The sequence below is a fragment of the Camelina sativa genome, chromosome 5, assembly GCF_000633955.1.
Source record: "Camelina sativa cultivar DH55 chromosome 5, Cs, whole genome shotgun sequence".
NCBI classification, from domain to species: Eukaryota; Viridiplantae; Streptophyta; class Magnoliopsida; order Brassicales; family Brassicaceae; genus Camelina; species Camelina sativa.
The window spans coordinates 21,758,564-21,764,463 of NC_025689.1; positions in this window are offsets into that span (position 1 = coordinate 21,758,564).

Here is a 5,900-nt window from a genome sequence, read left to right on the forward strand (position 1 = left end):
GTAGAGAGGTGAGTGCATGACCATGGCTGATCTAAGCCTGTGATTCCTTGTTCTTGCTTGTTTGTTGATGTTTCTGTGTGTTTTTCTTGCTGGGATTGATTGCTACAGGTTCCTACGGACGTATATGGCTTGAGTTTTGAGTATTGGGCGATTTGGTGGAGTTTGGGAGCAAGATTCGACTCTCGGCTTCGTGCGGATCGTAGTTGTAGAGGTAGTGTCGATCGACACCGGTGAAGCGGCATCGATCGACACTGTGGGGTAGTGTCGGTCGACACCAAGAGCTAGTGTCGGTCGACACTTGGCTGTTGTCGGTCAACACCTCCCTTCCAGCGAGATGATGTTTGTTTTCCTAGTTTGTATGCTTTGTTTGTTGATTGTTTAGAACATTGGAATTACATTTGCTTGTGTGTATAGACCAGTAGATGAGAGGATTGCCTCACTGAGTGTTTTTAAAATACTCATGCATCTCAATTTGTGTTTGTGGTGCAGGTAAAGGCAAAGCGTGATCGTGGAATCAAGGCAATGAAGAGGAGGATGTTCTAGGGACTCGATTGGTTGTTGTCTGGCATTGCTAGGTTGCTAGAGTTAGGTCATTATAAGCATTGCTAGGTTGCTGGTTCTATGATTCCTGTTGGTTGAATTTTGGATATTGTTATATTATAATTATTGGATTATTATTGGATATTTACTGAATATTGGTATTGGTTATTTCCACTGTTGATTGTGATTGTGGTTAGGTGGCTAGTGGGTATGGGACCACTAGTTATAGTTTATTTATTATTTATTATTTTATTAAAAAAAAAGGGTCGGGTCGTTCAGGTTTGGTATCAGAGCCCTTACGGTTCTAGGTTTGGGTTCACTAGGCTTTGTGCTGTAGATATTTGGGATTTTCATGCTTTGATTGATTATGTGAGTTAGTCAATTGTGTGTGGCATGGAGTCCTAGAACATCCTCTTCGAGCCTACTGTGTGATACCACGGTGAGTTTATGTTTCTGTGGTATAATATAAACTGTTTGCTTAGTCTTCTGTTAATGGTAGTACAGATGGTTAGAAATGGTGTTGTTGCTGGTCGTGGACGCGGACGTGGTCGTGGTAGGGGCAGAGGCCCAGCAGTGAGTGATACTGTAGACCAGAGTGTGACAGTTGAGGGTGTTCTAGAGTCGTAGGGTGTCCAGGAGGATTCCATGAGTGTGGCAGGAGGGGGCGGTATTGATGCTCGAGAGGCCGGTGATGCTAAGGTCCTGGGAGTGGGAGTTCCAGTAGGTGGAGTCCCTGGATCTAATTTTGCGGCTTTGCTAGCACAGTTATTGGAGCGGTTGCCAGAGGTGGTACCAGCTCAGGCTCAGGTAGTGCCACCAGTGGTGGCGGAGGAGCGGCAGCCAGTGGCTACGGATGCAGGTGCAAATGGATGTTATTTGTCCATGCTCAAGGAGATGAAGGGTATCGAGACTGCACGGGTTTCGGTTGATACAGATCCTACTGCTGTAGATGCGTGGAGGACGAGTGTGGAACGTAACTTCCAGACTCTAAGATGTCCTAAGGAGTTTTGGGTGGACATAGGGGTCCACCACTTGATTAGTGATGCTCAGGTGTGGTGGGGATCAGTGGCTGCTAGGAGAGTGCAGAGCGAGATGACTTGGGCTGACTTCGTGGGAAAGTTCAACCGCAAGTACTTTCCGAGAGAGGCATTGGACCGGTTGGAGGTGCAGTTTCTTCAGTTATCTCAGGAGACGGGATTAGTGCGGGAGCTGGACTTGGAGGTCAGTCGACTTCTATCTTATGGGGGTCGGGTATGGAGTCTAAGGAGGCTCAGATCAGGAGGTTTTTGAGGGTCCTACGTGAAAATTTGAGGGTTCACTGTAGAGGGCGCAGCTATGCTTAGCGTACAGAGCTGGTTGAAACTGCGGCAGAGATCGAGGAGGATATCCGGGCACAGACAGTGGTTGTTAGTCCAGCAGTTCAGCCTAGTAAGGCTCAACATCATGGAGGTTCTAGCAGGGGCGGCAAGCCTACGTAGGGAACCAAGAGGAGGTGGGAGGCTATACAGAGGCCAAGTGGTGCGAGTTGCTTCGGGTGTGGGAGAAAGGATCACAAGGTTGCTAGATGTCCCAAGAGGAGTGCCCCGACGGCAGCGGCTCGTGTATGCTATCATTGCAGGGAGCCAGGGCACATCAGGCCCTTATGTTTCAAGTTGCAGCCGGTGGCAGTGGCAGCGTTGCAGCAGGTGCAGCCGGGAGGGCAGCAGGTGGCACAGATTGAGCAGGCGCCACAGGTGTACACGACTGCAGAGACTGGTGGAACCAGTGCCAGGGCGATCACATGTATAATTTCTGGTACTTAAACTTTGTGAATTTGAGTAGGTTCAGATTTTATATTTTTTCTGTGATAAAGTGTTAGGTTCTCACACATGAGGTTTGTGTAGGAGCTTCTCATAGCTTCATTACTCTGGAGTGTGCATAGAGCGCGAGAATCAGTGGGGATCCCGGGGAGCGTACAGGAGTTGTCAGAGTTGCGGGAGGCAAGTTCCTGAGAGTTATTGGATGAGCTAGAGGAGTTGATATTCAGATCGCAAGAGAGTCATGGGCAGCGGATTTGCTTATCAGTCTAGTGGAGTTGTATGAAGTTCTTCTTGGGATGGATTGGTGCATCGGCATATGGTGCATTTGGATTGCCATCGGGGTAGAGTGGAGTTTGAGCGTCAAGGAGGGAAGTTGGTTTTTCAGGGTATTAGACCGACTTCGGGGAGTCTCATGATCTCGGCCATTCAGGCTGGGAAGATGATCGAGAAGGACCGTGAGGCTTATTTGGTTACTATATCAATGCCAGAGTCAGTGGGCAAGTCTACGGTTAGCAGTATTCAGGTTGTTGAGGAATTTGAGGATGTGCTTCAGTCATTGCAGGGATTACCACCATCTCGGTCTGATCCTTTTACGATTGAACTGGAACCGGGGACAAAGCCGTTATTCAAGGCTCCTTACAGAATGGCTCCAGCAGAGATGGCAGAGCTGAAGAAGCAGCTAGAGGATTTGTTAAGTAACAAATTCATCCGTCCTAGTGTATCACCGTGGGGAGCGCCGGTGTTATTTGTCAAGAAGAAGGATGGGAGTTTCCGGTTGTGCATTGATTACCGAGGTTTAAACCGGGTCACTATGAAGAACAAGTACCGATGAGTTGTTGGATCAGTTGAGGGGTGCTACTTGGTTCTCCAAGGTAGATCTGACGTCGGGTTATCATCATATACTGATAGATGAGGCAGATGTGGGGAAGACAGCTTTCAGGACGAGGTATGGGCATTATGATCATCCTCACGGAGACACTTCCGCTACATAGAAATATGGAAAACCTTGTGGAATGCACGCATAACCTCAGGCAACTCCAGCCTATATGCTACCGGTCCCACCCGCTCAATCACTCTGAACGGACCCATAAACCTCGGACTCAATTTAGTCTTTGTCAATGACCTATTCGGACCCTGCAACATGGCCATCTTGAGGTACACTCTGTCTCCTACCTGAAACTCAAGATCTCTTCTCCTCCTATCAGCATAACTCCTCTGCCGATCCTGAGTTTCATTCATGTTCAGCTTGAGCACCCGAATCTTCTCTGAGGTCTCCTGAACAAAATCTGCCCCGAACATGCTCCTCTCCCCCACCTGATTCCAGCATAACGGTGTACGACATGGCCTCCCATACAAAGCCTCATATGGAGCCATCTTAATACTCGCCTGATAACTGTTGTTGTAAGCAAACTCTACCAGGTTCAGGTGATCTGCCCAATGGCCACCCCAATCCAACATACACATCCTCAGCAAATCCTCCAGCGTCTAGATCGTCCTCTCTGACTGTCCATCGGTCTGGGGATGATAAGTTGTACTCATATGCACCTTAGTGCCCATCTCTGCCTGAAATGCCTTCCAGAACACCGAAGTAAACTTAGAGTCCCTATCAGACACAATACTCACTGCTACCCCATGCAACTTGACTATCTCCTTCACATACTTCTTAGCCAAGACCGCTGCTCCATCCGTCTTCTTAATGGCCAGAAAATGTGCTGAGTTAGTTAATCGGTCCACAATGACCTAAATAGCATCAAAAGTCCTAGACACTGGCAATCCTGCCACAAAGTCCATCGTGATCATATCCCACTTCCACTCAGGAATCGGTGGACTCTTCAGTAACCCGCCAGGAACCTAATGCTCAGCCTTCATTAGGTAACACACTTCTTTGGCTTTCGACAAACATACTTCTCTCATCATGTCATGCATTTGACCGAAGAAAAATATTGCTTTTCCACAATGACCATATTTCTCCTCACTAACTCTTCAAGGCAGCCTTCACCACTCTCAAGAATGGTATCTCCGTCGTAAAATGACGTTATAATTCCTTCTGCAGCCCAATAATAGGACAATTTATTCACGGCTATATGGAAATTTTCAGGATAATGGGCTAGGAAGAGGAAACAATGCTTTAGATGCCTTGGCAAATCTTCATAGCTTAAAGACAATACTCGGGAAATGAATTCAAATCATCGTTATCAAATCTTCCAGATCCTCCTACTATATGCTGTCCAATAGTGTCAGATACTCTTTTCCACTCACGAAATGTATGTTTCTTAGCTAACAACCCTCCCAATACTTTAATGGCTAATGGTAGTCCTCCACAATACATGACCATTTCCTTTCCCATGGCTTCAAATTCTTCATCAACCTTCAATTCTGCATTTTATCACAACATAACACCTTTTAAAATAGAGTAAAACCTAAATAAATTAAATTAACAACGTTGGGACTATAAAATTTTATTAATTTACAAAGTTATTAACTATTTAAATTGAGTCCAAAGTATAATAATTTATAGAGCTTATATTGTAGTTGTTGTAAAAACGGTGTAAGGTGAACTTGGATAATGATTAAAATGTGCACAAGAGCACTTTCATTAAAGAGTATTTCGACCTTTCTCTTAAGCCTAGGATTACACAAAATCCCTTGTACGATATGACAATCAAATAACTTTGTTGGTCTAGGCTAAGATCCAAAAGACACGGATAAAGTTTCTAGTGTTCATATATGTGTTTACACCAAAGATTTTGTCTTTGATGTTGTGAATCTCTTCTTTCCTCTCTATTTTTCTACGTCTTCTGTTCTGTAGAGGAACAAGGTTTTATAGGTTTCAAAAAGCTGTGTTCGTACGTTATAATATAACCATAACCCGAACAGTTGCTTTAGTTAATAAAGTAACTGTTTATTTACACTTAAATCTCCAAGAATAGTAGTACCTCTAAAATAAAATATTATATATTACTAGATGAGGACTCACTTGATGTGCAGGTTTAAAATTTTATAAATTAAATTAAATTTAACAAAAATATCTGAAAATTTGTGGTATATTATTTATAATTTTTATTTTTGTTATAATACATTGATTTATACCCATTAACAAATCGTTTATTTATGTTACTGTTAAAAGTATATTTTTTTACACCTATACTCTATGTTACAAATATATTATTTATCACCACCTAGAAAATGTCTATGAACACATTAAGCCAACTATTTTACTTTCAATTCTGCGTAGTTTTCTAATTACTAAAATTATTAGCTCAAAAAATATTATGAATAAAAAAATATTACTTAATATACAAATCAATGATGTATCATCACAATAATATATGACCACCATGGAGAAAACCTCGGCTCCACCATCATCCCTTATGGAGAGAACCTTGCGTCCAACCTCCTCCACCATAGAAAGAACCTTGGCTCCGCCTTCCTCCCTTGGGGAAATAAACTTGCGTCTAACCTCCTCCACCTTCCTCTTTTGTAGAGATAACCTTGTGTCCAACTTTCTCCACCATAGAGAGAACCTCGGCTCTGCCCTCCTCCTGTGTGGTTAGAACATGT